Raw genomic sequence first — 21,159 nt, 5'->3', positions numbered from 1 at the left:
GAGGAGTGCAGGCCGGTTTTGTCACAGCAGTGCTGAAATCTCAGCCCCCTGTAACAAAAGCGGGAGGGGTGCTTCTTGCTAGCACCCCCCCCCCGTTTCAGGGCTGGTCGAGCAGCAATCTGCCAGGGCTGGGTGCTGTTCCCAGTCCGACCCTGCCTCCAAGTATTTCCCATTTCTTAGTGGACCTTCTTGGTCGAACTCTTAATGGTATATTTACCATTTTGGCCAGGAATGGTTACACCGTTGGGGCTAGAATTGGCAGTCTCATTAACGTGGTCCTATTACCATGGACCATGAAATGAGGGCATAAGACTTCTTTATAATGCTCGGTTGTAGGTATAGTGCAATCTCAAAGAGGACTCCCACCTGTGAATGCTAGGTAATCTCTAGAAGAACAGGCACATTTCTATGATTTTGTTTCCATTCAAGCAGTTCATTTCTGGTTATCCCTGTCTGTGGATTTTGTCATCCACAGATGGTTTTATTTTATTCAGGGGTTTTAAGCAGCATAGTGCATATTTACATGCTAAGATGCACTGATTGCAGATGTGGAATCATATGTACTTATTTTCCCCATTTTTGCCAACAGGCTCTGTGGTCACCAAGTTGTAGACATGACCTATGTCTTCGCTCTTAAGGACGTTTGTCTGTCACTACAGATAGTACTTTGTTTTGCATCTTTACAGTGGACATTTCCTCTTATAGAAAGTTAGTACAAAATGTGGTTTTATGGTATAACAATGTCAATGTTTTTCTGCCTTGTTTGGTGATGGCTGTGACAAAAATAAATCATTTATTTCAAGATGTGAAAGATCTCTTTGATAGACAACGAAATTAACTGCAGATGAGTCAACTAGTCTCTGACTTGCAACCTGAGGGTACAGCAGATCTGCATTAGTGGTCACTTACCCACACCTCAAGTTTGCAGCCTCATTTAACTACTTAACTAGCACGTACAATTAGGAATGGATAAGAGTAGACACGCTTTATAGTTAGATTTTATAATATTTCGCATTACAAGCGCTTATAAATTTGCCTAGAAGAACACCGCGTTTTTATGATGTACAGAGCCGAAGCCATGATTAGAGCCCAGGTTTCCATATTCAAAGATCCGCAAATTTGCTGCCAGACCACGTCAACAACTACCCCCTGCGGTCTTTAAGAGCATAAATGCATTTGAATGCACAGCGTGCATACATGTTTTCTACTCACATTTCCCAGAAAAATTTCACTTGCCTAGTGGTTTCCTTTTCTTTCATTCCTTTTCACTTATACATAAATTCGATCTAAAAATACAGCACTTTTACATTTCACAGTTCAATCGTGGTCAGTAAATGCCTTTTTTTGACTAAAATCATTCAAACTCAAGTGCTGTTGAGGCCTTTTTTCTGCACTATTATAAAATATCGAATTGCACTGAAAGCATTTATGTTGGATGTATTTTTTTGTTCAAAGTTGCCAAGCTTATTTTCTACTTCTTTACAATTTTTTAGCTGGATATTTATTTTCCTTGCGTTAGTGGCAGGTCTGTGCTGGAACCAGGTTGCCTTAGAATGCACTAGAGAAGGGCACATGTTGTAGTATATGGTTGTCTTGTAAAATAAAATCACAACATATCAGTGCGTTTAATAGAGGTTTTTTGACCAGTGCACTCAAGGCCAATGGATTCATTGTTCATAGCGGCAGCGGCCGGTGCAGGTAAGCGGGGTGGGGCAGGGCAGGGGTGATGTCGACAACAACAGAATAGAATTTATTTATTTATTTAATTTCCCCCGATTCTGTAGTCTGTCGCCATAACCCCCTCCCGCCCTGCCCCGCCCCACCGCGATTGCCTGCACCGGCCGCTGCTGGTTCGTAGACGGGCTGGACTGGCTGCATGGGACACAGGGGGAACTCCCAGCAGTCAGACGATCAGAGGTCTCCTTTTAGGGTTGGATAGTCACAGGGATCATTGGTTATCTGGCCTGGTAAACAGCCCTGAGCAAACACACACAATTGTCCTGTAGATCACCATTTAAGTTTTGCCATGCAAATTATCCTAAAGAATGTGGGCTTCACTTGCTGCAATACTGGGCTGGGCTAAAAACATTTCACAAGAACGAGGTGATCTCCTTGTTCACTTTTGAGTTCCATGTATCCCCTTTAATCTCTCATGCAACGCTAGAAGCTAGGCTGCTTCAGAATTCGTATTGGGAGTTACATGGCATAAGGAAATATGAGCAGAGAGTTTCACCAAATCTTCCTTAACTGAGTCACAATGAGCCAGGTAAAAAGCATGCCACCATTTCCAGCAGATTGTACTACTGAATAACGCCACCAACACTCTGGTGCAATACTAATGTCGAGGACAGGATATCAGGGGATAAAATATCAAAGGTAAATGCATATAAAGAAGTCTAGATTTACTATTTCTAACTCCATACCTACGTTTCTAACTCCATATCTACGTACCTTCAAGATATTTGTAGCATGTACATATATGTGGAGTTAGGTATAGAAAAAACCTACTTACCTGTCAATATTTTATTTTCGATATTCTATCCTCTACATGTTGTCCCATCGATATTGCTGATTCGTTATTCAGGGGGCACACCATTTCAGCTTAATATCCATCACCATTTCAATGTACATTGTCCTGTATGTCATAGTATGTTATTCACTTGTTATTTTTCTCATTGGATACTGTTTGCTCCATCGGAGATATTACATGCTGACAGCTTAAACATGTGTAGCTGCTGTACTTCGATTCTGTAACCACTCTTGCTGAAATTGCTTGCCTTTTTGTGAAGCACCCTGATGCCTATTCGAGCCTGATCTACTCCAAAATTAATTAAACCAAGATACTTCGGTTTGACATTTGCGAGCCAATTTCACAAGTAAGGTACTTTAAAGATGTTGATGCATACAGTTGAGCTTCCATACTTGGGGGTAGGGGGGTGCTTCACGGTCCTTTCACTGCAGCATGCTTTAGCCCCTCTTTTGCTGGGACTGACATCAATCCCCACATAAATCTCTGCTTAAGTAAAATGCCTCCCACCAGAGAAAAATAACAGCCCAAACTCTAATGCCACTTCGTAGACTTTGTCATCACAAGAATCTTCCTCCTAGTCATCATGCACACCATCGTCACTATCAATTTCATTACCACCCACCTCACTATCCTCTATGTTTTGTGGGTACTTCATCATTCCTGACTCTTTTTCAGCTTCTCTGCCATGTGTTCCCCTCGTACAGTCAGCATCCCTTGCATCAACTCTGCGTTCTCCTCAAGGGAACTTTTTATCATTACTTATCTGTACGACATCCTCAGTTGGGAACGTATTTGTTCATTCAACCCGTTCCTCTCCAGTCATCAGTTAGGTCCCTTTACTACCTGCAAAAAACCTATCAAAAGAACTTCACATACTTTTTTAGGTTGATCCTGGGCAGCACATGCACTGCACTGCGAGGCTTGCTGTTCCTGGATATGGGCTTCAAGCACCGCCCATGTTTTGAAGTGGCTTCCTCTTACAGTCGTTTGTAAATGGCTTCTTCTGATTGGTCAATAGGCTTAGTAGTTCCTCCTTTTGGACTTTCGTATCCTGCCATGATGACTGCCTTTGCTACATGTGCTTTTACACATCATGTTATTTCCCAACCTTCAAGCACACTTTTTTCTTGGTTCAGGTTGGCCTGCCTCTGCTCATGTTCCAGTCATGAAACCTTGATGGTCGCTTTATTTTTTCAGCGCCCTCTGTGCTGCTCTTAATCTCCCTGTGCCCTTCCCCACACCACTTCACCCCTCCCACAAGACTTAACATTATTTAAAAAAATTTGCGCACCAATTTGCCATTTTCTTTCATGTTTCTCCCTGTTTTGCACACAGTGTGTTCCCCGTTTTAAATCCTAGAGTAGGTTTAAGCATCAGCGCAGAGTATTAGCACAGAACAGAGAACCATAGAGAAACCGATATGCAGGAAGATACGTCTTGTTTCATAAAACACTTAATTTTGCATATTTGTGTTTCCAAGCTTTGTAACTAGCACATGTTACTATTGCTAAATACAGTGGTGTTCAATTTACTCAGAAGGATAAAGCACTGAGTCTGTCCACTTGAGGTTCAAATTTGTCCTCCAGCTCATTGTAGATGTCAGCAGTGATCATTAAACTAGTTGAGCAATCCTGCCTATTGTTGTATGTTTGTTAACAAACAAGGTCTCCGTTAAGAATCGTGTGTGTATTTTTGTGTAGGTTTCTACCTACTCTGTAAACCTAGGCCCTTATTTATGAGGCCTTGCGTCAGTTTTGCGCCGCCGGTGCGTCACTTTTTGTGACGAACCAGCGGAGTAAAATATGCGCCTTGTTGCGCCATATTTAAAAAGTGACGCATCTAGGTAGATGCGTCACTTTTTAAACCCCTGCGCCACATTATACCTGCGTCAGGTATAATGTATGCAGAGGGGGCGTTCCCCCGCAAAAAGCCTCGTAATAGTGACGCAGTGAAATCTATGAGATTTTCACTGCGTCACCTTTAGGATGCTGTTGCGTCAAAATCTTGCGCCTGCCTCACAGCAGGCATAAGACTGACATAAGCCCTTTCACGTGGGGCTTTCCCCATGTGAAAGGACGCATTGCTGGAGTTGCGTCACTTTTGTGACACACTACAGCAATGCGTCACTTTTGCGCTTACAGATACGTCAGAAATACTGACGTATCTGTAAGTCCTTGCGACATGATGCGTCATACATTAAATATGACGCATCATTGGTGTCGCAAGGAGTGCGCAGTGAAAAGTGACGCATCGCTGTTTTCACGCAGCGATGCGTCACTTTTCATAAATGAGGCCCCTAGATTCAACACAAATGGGGGAGAGGCAGCGGGTTTGCTGTGCTGCCTTTTTCCTTTTTTTTTTTTTCCAGGCTTGGCAACACACCTAACATTTTGGTATTCCTGTGGGACTGCAGCCTGGCCATCAGGCTGTCAGTGTGAGTCTACAGCTCCCCTCTGGCACTCTGCATGTCACATGGTGAAAGGGCGGGAGAGCGGGCCTTCCAATGTAATTTGTTTATTGGTTCCATTGGTCTTTTTTCCTGACACACTGGTGCTTTCTGTGTGTTTTAATGGCCACGTCAGCAGGAATTTGCGAAGAGTGCACCAGGATTGGTACAGAAAAGTACTTCTTGCGTGGGAGCGTACCCCAGTGTGTGCCCGGTTCCAGCTGGCATGTCGAGTGTTTTACCTCTTTTAAGTGAGATGCTAGGCACACTAGTCAGAGGTCTAGCCTTCAGGGAAATACTTATTTTACTATGACTGGAATCCTGCAAACAGAGACAAGCAGCTCTGACTGCAATTCAGGCCAGAGTTGCTGATTCATCGGTGCCCGCATACGTTTACCGCCTCCACCACAAACTCTACATTATAGAGGAATTACCTAGCTCAGTAGTACTCTTTTTCTTAAACATAGTACGACTGATCAGGCCTTTCTGGGCTTCTAACCATTTCTCCCCGGTCAATTATGCAGTGGATGCTCAACCTACCTAGCTAATTTATTGGTCTTGGTAGTTGAACTCTGTTTTGTCAGCCATCTTTAGGCAAAGTGGTAGACTCCTTGCCAGTGTCTGACCTGATTGATTTTTCTTTTGTACACAGAATGATACAAGCATTGACAAAACCAACAGCCAAGGCTTGCATTTTGAGACCTGACTGAAGTATTCGAAAAAGCCTGCTGAAGTAAAAAAAAAGAAAAAACGAAGACCACTGTTTTCTATTTAAATAAAAATGTAGATAAGCATTTTAAAATGTATTGATTCAGTGTACCTTTGAGAAGTAAAATCCTCCCCATGCACTATTTATATTTAAAACATTTGGTAACCATAGATCTTTGAGACAGCTGCAGTGTCAAAGCATACCTAAAGCCCACTCAATGCATATTTTTCAGAAATGGTAGCAATAGATTTTTGCAGCAGCTGCACAGTCCTGCCACATCTAACAAACATTTGCAATGCAATAGGTCTCACATTACTGAAAGTTTGAGCATTTAATGTGTCGCATTATTATTTGCAATGCCAATGGGTTAAACATTCAGAAATGCAAGACCTATTGCATTGCAAATGCTTATTCTTTCTTTTCCTGAGTACATAGGCCAAAAGATGAAAATGAATAGCTTAATTCTTAATTGTGTGACTGGTAATATCTACTGGAGGTCAGAAGCTGAGCAATTGGAGGAACGTTATTATTACTTATTAAACCTTTACCCATATTTTGAATGTTGTAATTTTCCATTGTTTCCCTAACCATTTAAGTTATCATTTTTCAATGATTTGAGGGATTTGTTTCGGTTTTTGCAATAATGTTCTCTAGTGCTTCTGCCAGTGAAATGACCTTAATTCATAAGCATGCTGCTAGAATAACTTACTACATTTGACCAGTCTGGTTATCCAAACATTATTCATAGGTGAAAATGGACTCAGGTTATTTTAATGGCTGACAACTGCTACTGTGGCCACCGCAGGCATATATTAACTGAATGCACCCACAATTTGGATTTGCCAGTCTGGTCGCACAAACAAGAAATGGAGCTGGAAGCAGCACAGCTCCACTTTGGCCCGTCTGGTAAGCCAAGCAGCCGGACATTCACTTGACCATTCTAGACTGGAGTCCAAATTTTCAGATCCAGTTTAGGAAATGAAGACAATGTCCACAGCAGGTAGCATTTGTTAGAATTGTCCTCCCAAATGTGGAACACAGCTACATTGTGGCTACAAGCAGCCACCGTCTGACTTTGGATCAAACCTTCTGTGAAGCACTGAATTGGTTGTAAAAGGACACACCCTATGTTTGATATGAGATAAGACTGCTCTGGAAGCAGAGGTTTGCTTATCATATGCCTTCAAGTCTTTAGTTTCTGCACAATTTAAGCAGATGAGTTCCAGCCTTTCTGGATGTGTGGTTGAATTTCAAGGTAATGCAAAGTTATAATTGCTAGTGTAGCCCTTCAGATGAAAATGAGACACTTATTGCAATAACTGTATGGCACAACAAAAGACGCTGAATAAACTACCTTGGAAGCTAAAGTGGGAAAAAGCAAGAACGCCAAGCAATGGTGTTCAGAGGTTCCAGGTTTAGAAGGCCATCAAAGAGGATGAAGAGGGTTCTAACTCAGCTGCTTTAGAACAGATGTCAACAGATTCAATCCAGGTCTGCGGCTGCCACCATTTCAGTGTCTTTGGGGAGTTCCAGTTGAGATCTTCAGTTCAGTGGGAAAGTGGGATTTTTTTACAGGCTGTTTGCAAACATTCATTACCCTACCCCACCAGGGAGACTTTGAGCTTGCTATCGCTATCCCAACTTCCCTTTAATTTAGGATCACCATAATTTATAAAAAAATTAACTGTAGTACTTATTCAGAATAATGATCATATATAACAAGATGAACTGTCATACTGAGTTAGAAGGATCACAGTTAAGAGTTAGTATGAAACAAAGGGAACGAGGTAAGAGACCCATTAAAATCTGCGGGAAATTGGTTGTAAAAGTTATTCTGAAAGCAAAAGCCATATATGTTGTCTTCTGTCGGACAAAAGCCATGCAAAAGGCAGTGTCATGGAAGATAAAGTAAGTCCATGTAGTAGGATACAGATCCAGTTCAAAGAGGGCCCTCCACCTTCTCAACCTGAATCATGCCTCAATTGGACTTGGCAAAATGTAATATTTATCTTAGAAATTCTGTCTTCCCATAACCCGGCAGCTGCAGTGTGAAGGAACGGCAATTGAACAGTAAAGGGATTTGGCTAAATAAGGTATTTGGGGGGGGAAAAACTGGTACCAAAAACAAGAAAGTGTTTATGCAGCTTTTATAATTTAATACAGTTGCTGTGAAAAGAACTATTTTGTTATTCTCAGCAGTTTACAACATGACAAGCTTTCTGTATCTTCAGAGACTATATCATACCTACTAGCCAAATAATAGTAACATTTTATCTTCAGATTACACAGCTTAAGCTAAAATGATTAACATCAACTGCCATTTCCCTTGACAAGCCATTCATTCTTATTTCCCACTTGCACCAGGGTCTCTCGTGAGTATATCTGAACATGCTCCCTTTCTCAAAATATGAAATGGAAAATATATCTTCCTACTGTAAGCAAACCTATTATTTCCACAGCCAGTACCACCTGTTGTTGTTTCACTCTTCTTTCCTGAGGTAAAGCAAAGTAATGCCTCCAAAGTAAAACAAGGTATTACCTGCTTTGGCATGCACGCTAATTCCTAATATAACAAGAGTGGGGTTCGCAGATATATCCAAAAGTCCGCTGTCTTGAAATGTAATTCTGTCAACCAGTAGATTAAGTCTGTGGTCTTCTAGCTCCTTCTTAGTTGGCAATATTTATCATATTTTTCGGAATGATCCAGCTATGGGCCAACCTCTTACCAATAGTTATCTTATGGATATTTCCATGTGACTGAGAGGTGATGATCAAGCCCATATAATTAACAGTGTAACACATTTGGTTACATAATAAGGACCAGGAATCAGTAAATAAAGTCATGAAGTTTTATTACAAATTTGTAGTCAGTTTAATATAAATCAATCTCATAACAACTGAATAGTCAAACCTCCCGAAAAAGGCCAGGCACATCAGTATCAGAAAAAGCAATACGTACAGTCACAGCAACACAAAGAATTAAGAGCAGAATCTGATGCTGAGAGAAGAGTCTTCGATCTCTTCTCTTAAACATGAGTAATACCTAAAGACCTCTATTTTAGAATCTAAAGCTATTAAAGGAAGTTTAATCTAAAGGAATCTCAAAGGTTAGGGAAAATGCAAAAAAGAGAAAAGTGTCAGAAGTTTTCATGAAGGTGTCAGCATTTCAGAAGCTCGTTCAAGAGTATTCTAGGGATAGGGAAATAAGTGTAAGCCTTAGCCACACTCAGCAAAGAATCAAAGGGGGAGGTAGAGAACTGTACCTCTCAAAGTACAAAGTAAAAGTGCCCAACATCACCCTGGGAGAACACTAGTTAATACCACAAGAACCATCTGATCACACCATCAGGAGTTCCATGTCCTTTCCATTCTCACAGTGTGAGATGCAACATTAGCAGACTCTCCCAGGCTAATTCTGAGAATGACATCGTCCTTGCTCATCTGAAGTACTTTGATACATTACTGCAGTTAACACTCTGCCTCTCCATGTTCTTTGTCAAGGTCTTCTTCTCAGGCTTGCTATCGCTAGTACAGAGTTATATCTATTCTCAAACTAGCAAACCATGTGAACGTACCTGCAAGGAAAGACATTGAAGCAGAAATGGAATAAGAGTATTTTATGCTGGCCTAGTTGAATCAAGTTAAGCGTCTCATTCAATAGTGCATATTGATACGTGTTGTTTGTGGACATACAAATACAAATTAATGGCATGTAGATACATAAATTCAGCATTACATTTCAAGTTTGTAATGTAAAAACATTTTAATAGTGTGATGATGGTTCATCAAATCTCTAAAGCCTATATTTAATTTTAATAAGGCTAAGCACACAGTGTATATGATTTTTAGTTCTATGTTGAATGCACTTCAGTATTAGATTTAAGTGCGACAATTTACATTAATAATGTTAGGATGCACAGAGTATGTAATGCTAAGTGCACATATATATTGTGTATTTGTAACATCTAAGGATGGATGCAAAATTACACTGCCACAGTAATCAGCCGTGGCCAACATTTAACAGACATGAACTGCAGTTTCGAGTGCCACCATTTGCCTTTAATCAGCCTGAACATATAGAAGCAGAGAGTAGCTACCAGCAGCTTTGGTCATGTTTGCAGGCCCTGTCTGCTGGTCCAATCCCTCAATGGTTGGTTGCAGTTAGTAGTGTAAACCACATCTATACTGCAATCGTAAGCTGACGAGGCAGTGTGTGATCTCTGCTAACTGTAATGCGAACCATACCTGAGATTGGCTGTGGTGTCTCTGTGTCTTACCATTATGCCAAAATAGGCATCACAGCTGCTGGTAGTTCTGATCTGAGACTAGTTCACAAAGATAGACCACAACAACAAGTGGAAGTAATGCCTAATGGACCTGTTGGTCAACCTTTGTCTACTGCCACAAGTGTCCCTGTCCCATACTTAGCAAAGTATCCATCAAACACACATTTTGCATTTTTCAGATGCGCCACTGAATAAAACTTCTAGCCATCAGTAGCCCTGATCCATGTTTTCCGGGGCAGATACCAAAGACAGACGTTGATACAAACAGTTTTGAACCTTGGTTGCTGGTTCAGTGTACCAAATAGGCATAATGACCTTAGGTTGCGGCAACCTCCACCTCCACCAAAACAAAGATCACAGGTGAGTCTGCAGCAATCTGCAGTTTGCAGGCCTGTCCTCAAAACACAGATCATAGCCACAGGTGGGTCTAGATGGTGTTTGCTGGACTAGTTCAATAAATATACATTTTTGTTCATTTCATATTTGGGTAAACAAAAAGGAGCTCTAGCATTTGTGAAAGATGTCAGCCTTTTTCCCCTCAATGGACTCCAACTAGCATGAAACAAAACTATTACATTTGTAACATATCTGTAGATGTTGTGAACTCTGAGGACTACTGCCAGTATAAATCAGAAAAACACACAAGGTGATGGACGGAATGTTGCACATTGGCAAAATATTCACCCCCAGTCACAGATCTGGGTTTAATCCATCGTTATTTTGCTCACCATAAATCAGAAAGCAATCTTAAAAGCTTCAAAACAAGGGTCACCACTTTCAAAAATTCTGTCTGGCAGCAATTCCAGAACACTTAAACTGAGTTCCTACTTTTGTGATGTAGGACTGGATTGTGGCAAGTCCAAGATCTGGACATATGGTAGCCAGAAACATCTGCTAATCCAACTTCAGTGAATCGTAAGTCAACTTTTAAATATGAATTGTTCTGCATTCTCTGTTGTGGATGGTCAAGAGCAGGCACAAGCCACCAATTCCAGGCAATCTCGCCTAAGAGTATTTTTCTGGGGATATGCAGGTGGGAAATGACTGAGCAAAGTGCAGAATGTTTGAAAAGTCCAACATACTCTTTTAGCCTTATTCCTAAGTTTACACAAATAACCCATTAAAGATTGATTTGTTAATGAACATTGAGGGACTGATTTATAATTTTTTTTCACGGATGTTAAGTGTCTTTCCACACGGAAAGAGTTACAAGATATTCACATGTGCAGTGCACCGCGTGGTATCACCAAAGTAGTCTTTACATGCTTATGTGGGACATCGGAGTGTGCTTGTCAGTGGCGTAATATTAGTCCCCAGAGCCCCCGCGGTGCGTGGGGGCCCGAACTCCAAGGGCCCCCTCATCACAGTACCCTGGCCTGAGAGCTCCTGGTTGAGTCCGGAGTGGGGGCCCTCCATGTACCTTGCAGGGGGGCCACCGTCAAGTTTCATTACACCACACATACATTAAAAATCAGATTGGAAAAGAGGGCTTCTTCAATGGTCATTTCTACAGATAGTTGGCCGTCTGGCATGGAGCTGCCGTGGAGGAAAAAGAGGCACCCGCAGAAATTAGGCTTGCAGAGTTCTGCAGCAGGGCTCAAGGAGTGCAAATCAATCAGGGAGGGGGTGCTATTGTGTCTTGGGAGTACTTGTCAAAGGAGCTGTCTTGGAAATCGAATGCAAATTAGCTTACCACCCACAAATAAAAACTATAATTAATTTTAATTAGGGGTAGTCAGAGGTATCAGCTGCCGCTCCCTTGTCCTATGATACCCCTGCCACTGCCCTTGTTGCCTCTCGTTTCAGGGGTTCATGAAGGCATCAGCATGAACAGGAAGTAAACAGAACTTTAAGAGATATATTTCCAATTGCGTTGTTTCCACTCCTTGCCCTACATTGAGCTCCTCATCAGCAAACAGTGGATGCTCAGGAACTTAGGGCCAGATGTAGAAACAATAGTAATAGCGATTACCAAATCACGTATTTTTTGCAAATCGCTATTTGGTGATCTCTAATACTAATTAATGCACAGAGGGGTTAATCAGTCCCTATTTCTAAAATAGCGATTCATAGTGTGTCGCAAATAGACCTACCTCATGAAGGTCGCGGTTGGTGACCTACTACGATTCGTTACCATCGCAGGGATAGTGACTTGCTGGGGTCAGCAGACCATCATGTCTGTGATTGCTTTTAAATAAAGCAATCTTTTTTAAACGCGGGGCCTTTAAAAAAAAATAATTTAGCTTCATTTTCATTTTTTAAGAGTAGGTAGTGGTCCGTTTCACCATTGCCTGCTCCAAAAATATTTCTTTTTTCAACCATTCTCAAAGTGGATTGGGTGCCTTGGGGACCTCTTCCCATTTGCGACACCAACTTTGAGTTGGCGGTAAAGTGCAAATTATTGCGGCCGCATTTCGGTTGTAAAACATTTGTACATACCAATGGGAATCAGTATTTGGAAGGGACACCCTAAACATGGTGCTTCCAAATACCAATTTAGAAACCCAAATTGCTATTCGGTAACCGGTTACCGAATTGCAATCAGGACTATAAAAAAATAAGTGCCAGGGCCCTCGCCAGGAGGCCACAGCAGATTGCACCACACATTGTCATTGTCAATGAAAATACCTACGCAACTCCTAACAATCACACTGTTACAAGTGTGACAATTCAGATTGTTTGAGACCCCCCAAAGATATCAGAATGACGTGGGAGGTAGATATTCGTTGTTTTTAATTTATACTGAATTAGTAAACAACTGTTTTTGTGTTCATTTTAAAATGACACAAACATGGCCACCATATGGCAGCTGTCATAAGTGTCGGTGTTGGCAAATAAGCACCGGAATCCACTGGCTCAAATTAAGCACTGCTTTTTGCATTCTCAAGCAGCCCCATTCTGCTAATCGGGCCATTTGCGACCACTAAAAGTCTTTGTACATTTAGCCCCAAGTGTGAAAATAACATGTAATGTCACTTTTGCTATCTCTGGCATTCTGTTGAATCTACTTCCATGGTAACTCTCAGGGCATTCATATACATGTGTAAGAGTGTGTCATGTGTAAAACGTCTTTGAAAGAATTGTTAGTTCAACTAAACTACACTTACACAACTTTCCTACCTTTGCACATATGTAGTATACACATTGTGTACATTACACGGTATTAGGCTGAGGAAAATTGGCATAAGTCAATTTATAGCAAGATCTCTCACCACACACACTTTTTTTCCACACACGCATAGTATGCATACAACACAAAGGAATATGTGGAGGTACACCGATGCAAAGGCAAAGGCATAAATCACATAATTTATAGTTTACAGAGTCAACATCATTCCTTACTGTATGGCCCCCAGTATGTCGTATACAACATAAACACCTTGCACATATTTCTCTGTACTTAGAAGATTGACGACCCCAAACTCAGTTAGAACACGTCAACAAAATATATATGTTGTTCTATTTGAACTATAGTCCGCATTATGTGATAAAATGTATATAAACGTACTACGTGTGACCCAATACCCTGTTGGCATTTTATTTTAACTTTTTATAGTTTAAAACGGTTGATGATGGGTTCTGTGTCTAGAGAAACTCATTAAAAAATCTCATTAAAAGCTTTAAACTGTGGAAAAGGGAAACATCCAGGCACCCTGGATATGAAAAAAAAGGCCAGAATCAGTTTCAGTCACTGACTGCCGACTGCATCCTGCATTCCCCTGTAGAGTACTTGTCAATTATTATTCAATCTCAGTCCTGACCTTTCTAGTCTAAATAACACTGCAATATCAGCGCGGTCCAGCATGCAGGCGCTGCAGGAAATTAACTGTATCTGACGCTCACAGGAGACCCAGCAAATCCCCTCTGTAGCTGAACTAAACACTGCTTTATAGAAAACCCGCGGATTATCTGCGCCTCGCACTCTCTTTCTAATACCAGTCTAAATATCACAGAGCTCCCAGCTGCTTAATTCTAATAAATACTCATCTATTCTCCAAACAGACAAATGTTAGGTCCCAGGCGGGTTCCAGGATGCTTTCTTTGGTACAAAGGATAGCATCAGGCTGAGAAATCGCTTTTATGCAAATGGTCTCCCAGCATGCCTTAGAGCTGCCCACCTTGGTGTTGTTAAGCAGTCCCATTCTGGCCACCTTCCTCACATAGAGATGTTGACACCGATCTTAACTATGATTTTAATACTGCAATGTTGGGAGCTCCATTGAAAACAATGAAGTGGCCCAGGGCCATTATTAGCTGGTAGAGACATTCTGCTCCAACATTCCAATGTTTGGCTTTTTATTTCTCCCTTTTAAATGTAAAACATTTTACCCTCATTGGCGGAATTTTCTATTAGCATTGTGGCCCTTCTGCCTTGGGCTACAAGAGTTGTTAAAGGCCCTCATGCTGTTATAGGCGCTTGCCTGGTGTTCTGACAAATATCTTGGGTTCAGGGTCTTTAACAACCATTATTCCCCTTCACTGGGCCATAATGCTGCATTATTATGGTCAGCCATGGAGGGTGCACTCATTGAGCATGGTACGAAGAATGATCTGGCAAACATAGGTGCTGAGGAAAAGGCAGTTGCAATTAAAAACTCATATTTTATGTATGTTACAAGACTACATTTGGGTATCTGTTGTGGGTTGAATTTGCACAATCAACACCGCAATATTGATAATTGTGTCGGATGAAAATGTCAGCGTAAAATTGGTGGAAGAATGAAAGAATCAAGTATTGTCAGCTAGTGATGATGAGGTTGTTCAACAAGTTCTTTTTTGATGTTTTGGAGAAAAAATGTGTGAACCTTGTGATTTGTTGTGACTACTTTAGTTATATATGTTTGATTGCAAACATAAATTGAGCATAATAACTGTGTGTGTCTGTTTCCCTCTCCTGTCTTTCTTCTCTCCTTCCCTCATCTTTTACATTATGTGCAGCTTTTTCCCAAGTGACCTAATATGAATAATTTTTAATAAAAAAGGGGGTTTATGTTAAAATATCAATGCGTAAAACACTGCTGTCACTCTAAACGATTCTGTTGACAGTATAACATTTTCCTTGGAGGGCGTGAGCAGGCGTTTTCTTTTTTACCTTTTCTTGAAATCTAAGAAAATGCACAGAACTTTTTGCATTAGGTACTATACAAATTTTAGTACACAATGGTCTTTCACCCCATTCTTTTCCACCAGCCCCGTTCATTTTTCTTTTTGTGTTTCTGAAGTATTTCACCTCTGTGAAAAACGTGGTTATTTGTTGAGGGGTGAAAATTAGTTGTTAGTTAACAAAAAAAAACAGAATGTAATTCCTGCTTAAATCTAGACATATTGGGCCTCATTTATGAGAAATGACGCATCGCTGCATGAAAGCAGCGATGCGTCACTTCTCAGTGTGCACTCCTTGCGACATACCTGTTGCGTCATATCTACTGTATGACGCATTATGTTGCAAGGAGTTACAGATACCTTAGTATTTCTGACGTGTCTGTATGGCGTAAAAGTGACGCATTGCTGGAGTGTGTCACAAAAGTGACGCAACCCCAGCAATGTGTCCTTTCACATGGGGCAAGCCCCATGTGAAAGGGCTTGCATCAGTCTTACGCCTGCTGTGAGGCAGGCGTAAGATTTTGACGCATTTGAGTCCTAGGAGTGGCCCAGTGAAATCTGGTAGATTTCACGTTGTCACTTCTATGACCCTTTCTTGCGTGGGAACACCCCCCCTGCATACAGTTATACGTGGCACAGGTATATTGTAGCGCAGGGGTTTGCAAAGTGACGCATCTACCTAGAGTCGTCACTTTGTAAATGTGGCGCAACAAGGCGCATTTTTTACACTGCTGGTGCGTCACAAAAAGTGGCGCACCAGTGGTGCAAAAGTGACGCTAGGGCTCATAAATGAGCCCAATAGTGTGCAAAATATACTTAGTAATAATTCTTCAAATTAGGGAGAGCTAATCCGCCACCTGCCAGCTCCTCATATAAAGTGGCCAGTGCAATTCGGGGGAACTTTTTGTCCCAGAGAAATGATGTAAACATAGACTCTAACTTCGTAAAAACAGAATTAACTAAAACACATGGAATTGCTGAAAAGAGAAAGTTGAAAAGTGGAAGCGCTGACATTACGATCAAAGCCACCCTGCCTAAAATAGATAATGTGAGAGAATGCCATCGGGTAAACTGATCTTGAACTTTTTTTTAATAATGAAATACAATTTAAATCACATACCGCCCGATTCATCAAAGAAAATAGCGCTCGCAAAGGGCCAGATTCTGAGAATCTGGCCCTTTGCGAGAGCGATTTTTGCATTTGGGATTCAGGATCCCAAATGTAAAAATCGCTAATTGCGATCTCGCAATTTTGCGAGGAATGACATTTAAGGAATCTCTATTTTAGATTCCTTAAATGCAATTCAACATCCAATTTAATTTTGCGAATTTGCAATTTCTTGCCGCAATTTACCGCGAGGTCAGACCTCGTGGTAAATTGCGAAAACTCAGAAAAATGCATTTACATGCATTTTTCTGAGTTGCATTTTACACACACACATGTCCTTTGGACATGTGTGTCTGCAACACCTGTGTAAAATTTCATTTGAGGGGTGCTACAGGGTGTCCTTTGGACACCCCTGGCACCCTTCAAATCGCTATCTTATTTGCGATTAGCAAATTGCTAATCGCAAATAAGGAATACTCCCTATTCATTCCTATTTGGCCCATAGGAATGAATGGCAAGTTATTCCTTATTTGCGATTAGCAATTTGCTAATCGCAAATAAGGAATATGTAGGAATCGCATTTCTTCATGCAATTTCTACATGAATCCCGTTTTGCGAGTCCTTAATAGCGATTCGCTATGAATCGCTATTAGGGCCTCACAAAACGGGAGTATGATGAATCAGACTGATAATTCCGAAATCAATGATGAGAAGTAAACCCCTAAAAATCTCTTCGGATTTGTGTTTAAACATGAGATAATATTGGGGTGCAAATCCCTAGATGCCCCACCACCGCAAAGTAATATTTCTGTTTTAATTTTTTTTATTTTATACACTCCAAATGACTCATTCATAAAGAAAAATGTCCTCCCAGAATTTAATGGTGATCTGACAATAATGAGAGCTCATCGTCTTTCAGCAAACCTCCCTCCTAATGCCAAGTTTCCACGGACTATCTTAGTTAACTTCAGAGACTTTACGGTCAAAGAACAGATCTTATCAAGAGCCATTAAACAAAGACAGTTTTGCTCTGCAGACATGCCAGTATGCCGCATTTTCCCAGACATGTCAGCCTTCACAGCAAAAAGGCGGATGGAATTTGTCAAAATTTTACATTTGTTTAAGGCACAAGGGGCACAAGCAGAGTAACCTGAAAGTACTAGTGAAGGGCAGATTGCATATCTTCTGCAGTGTCCCAGATGCACAGGAATTACTGAAGTAGATATCTATGGATAAGCTCTAATGGCTTTAAGTCAGTCTTCAGTTAGGTGATTGTGGGTTTTTTTTTTCTGAGAAAGGCAAAAGAGCTACTTGCTTACAGAGGGCTGCTATTGCTTTTTTGCTTTTTTGCTATAGTTTTGGTTACTTTCTTTTTGATGTCAAAATATTGTTAATATGTTGTTTTTTTTTTTTGCTTAAGATGGGGAGGGCAGAGGGGGGAGGGCTGATCAGCTTCACCAGGCACTAAGTCATTGTGCCAGTAGAAGGGTGGGTGAGATAGGTTGTCTGGCTCTGAGCAGGGGCGGCAATCTTCTCGGGTGATAATGGGTCAAGGGAGGGAGCACGGGGTGGAAAGGGAGTATGTAGGCAGCATAGGGAAAAAAAATGAAATCCCTATTTTAAGTTCATATTCATTAGGCTACTGTTATGTGAAAGCAAAAAAGGAGAGCCTGTTATTTCTGCTAGATTCGGGTTGGAGACATTTCTCAGAGTTAGTAAAAGGTATATTTTCAGAGTATAGGGACATTCAGAAACTTGTTCCGTCTACGTAATGGGAAATAAGGAAAAGAGGAAAATGCGGGCCATTGAGGCTTGGATTAAAACAGATAATACCTTGGTCATTCTAATACAGAAGACACATATACCAGCGGGAAAAATCCTAGATTTTGCAATGTTCAGATCTTGGGCAGCCTTTAGGGGCTTCTCTTCATCCTCAGCAGCACATAGGTGGACGGCGATGTTTCTTAATAAACAATATCAGGCTGAGGTGGGTAATTCTGTGAGTGATCAAAGTGGTGGATGGTGCTGGGTTACCTGTAAGGTGAATCATCGACTTTTGACGTTTACCAGTATATATGCCACAGTAGAGGACAATCCCTTCCCATATGAGTAACTCTTTCAATCATTAATCCAACTCTCGGGAGAGTTGATTGTGGGAGGGGAGTTTAATTTGCTAATGAGTCCCAAGATCGATTCCTCATCTAACTCAATAAAACAGTTAAAACGAAGAACTCTTAAAATGGTACATACCCGTAGTTATAGTTCAATGCTGGATATTATTGGTCCTTGGCGAACTGCATTCCCTATGGAAATTGCTTACGCCTGCTTCTCAGGGAGATTTCACACTTTTTCACGTCTCGATTTTTTTCTTATCGCCATGAAATTGGTCTTTTTACAGCAGAAAATTCAGCAAAATGGATTTTCAGACCATGCAATGGTAGTTTTAGAGTTAGCATTGGTTGAAGACACTACATTTTTCAAAAGGTGGTTGTTAAACTTTTCCAGCTTCTCCGATCTCCTGACGCTCCTGCGGGTTGGTTTCTGTCTGGCATCCACCATGCGGACAGGGTACCTATGATTAAGGTGCCTGGACCAGGGAGAAGACTGCTGACACCAGCGTTAGCGTCAGATAGGGTTCCATTAGGAATGGGCAGGACCGAGTGGCTTGCTTATTAGTATCCTGGGGAAATTAATATCCTTTCCTACCACATCGTGTAGCACTGTTATATTTCTTGGTCCTTACGAATTGCTTTGAATGGCATGAAACATGTTGACCACTAGATAGAACGTACACTTCTGGATCTTTGCACCAGCATGTAGGTTCACCCCACCGTTTTTACTCAGGTAGTCAACCACCCTATTAAAGATTTAGTGGATTAACTAATCTGTTTTACCATACACCCACCTTTCACGTCTACACACTCACGCGAGCCCTCACACCCACATGCACCAACTGGCAGGAACAAAAGATCTCCGATAAAGAGCCCCTTCACGGGTGCCCGTCAAACATTGCACCGCCAGTCTGACGAGGAGCAGAACCCAGATGATGAAGCATTACACCTAGCTTGCTGGGTGGGTGAGGGTTTTAGTTCCGAAAGGAGGATTCCCTGCGGACCCACTTCACGTAGTTTGGTTCATTTATTCTTTTGATTATTATCCTATGGGGAACAGTGTATCCTTTTGCTTACCTAGTCGCAGGGCCTTTACACTGGACCCCGTTACAAAGCCCCCTTGGTTCCTCTCTTTGTTGAATGGTTGTTAAACTGACAATATTTGCTAGAAGAAAACCGGGTGTCTTCTAGTAAAACACAAATCTTAGAGTTTTTTTTGTGAAACCATGGCTCTGCTCCATCCCACGTGGTATTGGATTTGTTCAAAGCTTTTTGTCGAGGCCTAGTAATAGGTAAAGATGCAGAGAATTCAAGGAATAGGAAGGGAGAAAAATAGATACTAGAGCAAAAAGTGCAAGGATCTTTTGATAGATTTCTTTCTAATCCCTCAGCCTTAAATAAACATCAGTGGGATCAGGCTAAGCAGAACCTGACCGAAGTATATAATGCTAAAAGTGACACCCTTTTCCAGCAGGATAGGCAAAAAATCCATGAAGAAAGCACTTACACTGGGAGACTCCTGGCCTGGCAGGCTAAGGAACTGGCCACAAGGAATCAAATATTGCCATTGAGATGCCCCACCTCCGGTTCTCGTACTGAGGATTCGGGAGAAATAGGTGATCTAATGGTCCAAAATTACAGGAATATCTATTCCCAGCAATCACCAATTGATATATCGTCTTTGGAAGATTTTCTTCAGGAATATGAATAACCTGGGCTATCTGAGGAGGCTAAAGGGCACATGTTGAGCCCTTTTACAAAAGATGTATTAGGGGAGGTCATTAAAAATCTTCCAAATGGTAAAGCCTGTGGCCCGGATGGTCGGCCAGCTGAATTTTTAAAAACTTTTTAGGTGCAATTGGGGACTATCTTTCATTAGTTATAAATTCAATTTTTGATGGTGGGCCTATTCCTCTGTCATATCGCCGCATTACGCTTTTAAACTCTGACTACAAAATAATAACTAAACATTTAGCTAATCGTTTTAATGGAATTGCTTTGTATGTAATTCATCATGATCAAAATGGTTTTATTGCTGAAAGGCAACTTAGCACTAATACAGAGTTTTATAGTGGAGGCCCTTTACTATTTTGATACCCAGAAGATACCAGCCTTAGTGCTTTTTTTAGATGCCGAAAAGGCATTCGATTTGGTGATATGGGAATCTTTATTCTGCATCTTGGGTAAATTTGGTATTCCCTCTAAAATTACGGGGTTGGTTGAGAAGTTATACTTGAATGCTGAGGCCAACATTATTATTAATGCAGCTAAGACCGGCCAAGTAAAAGTCAAAAGAGGAACCAGACGAGAATGTCCTTTATCCCCGGTGCTATTTGCCTTTTTTATTGAACCCCTTGCGATAGCCAGTAGGAATAATATGGATATCTGCCCCGCTTCCAAATCTGGATAAAATAAAATTATATGCGGATGACATTATGCTCATTATAAAGCCAGAGAAGGAAGTGCAGGCAAAGGTCTTTCAGATTTTTGAATGGTACAACTCTTTATCCGCATCGTATTAGTCCAGCTTGGGGTTCTCTGATCCTAGAGTAACACAAACAATGGGATCAGACCAATCTGCGAACAACATTCCTTTGAAACCACCAAAAGTATCAAAACTTTACTGCATCCAGATAATCCAAATAAGGTAAAGAACATCAATACACGCTAGACATCATCAAAAAATAACCAATGAACACATCACAAAAGTCATATACCACCTGTATTAGACAGGAATCTTCAGCGTTAGCGTTAGTTAAAGGGCGGGCTAATCCTCACCTCTGAATCCTTAATAGAATTGAAACTTTCTGTTACGATAGCTAGGACATTTTTCATTCTATCTCAGGACCGGAGGCAAGGATTAGGC

The sequence above is a fragment of the Lissotriton vulgaris genome, chromosome 1_1 (genome assembly GCF_964263255.1).
Source record: "Lissotriton vulgaris chromosome 1_1, aLisVul1.2, whole genome shotgun sequence".
NCBI classification, from domain to species: Eukaryota; Metazoa; Chordata; class Amphibia; order Caudata; family Salamandridae; genus Lissotriton; species Lissotriton vulgaris.
Note: the sequence above shows the minus strand (reverse complement) of the source record.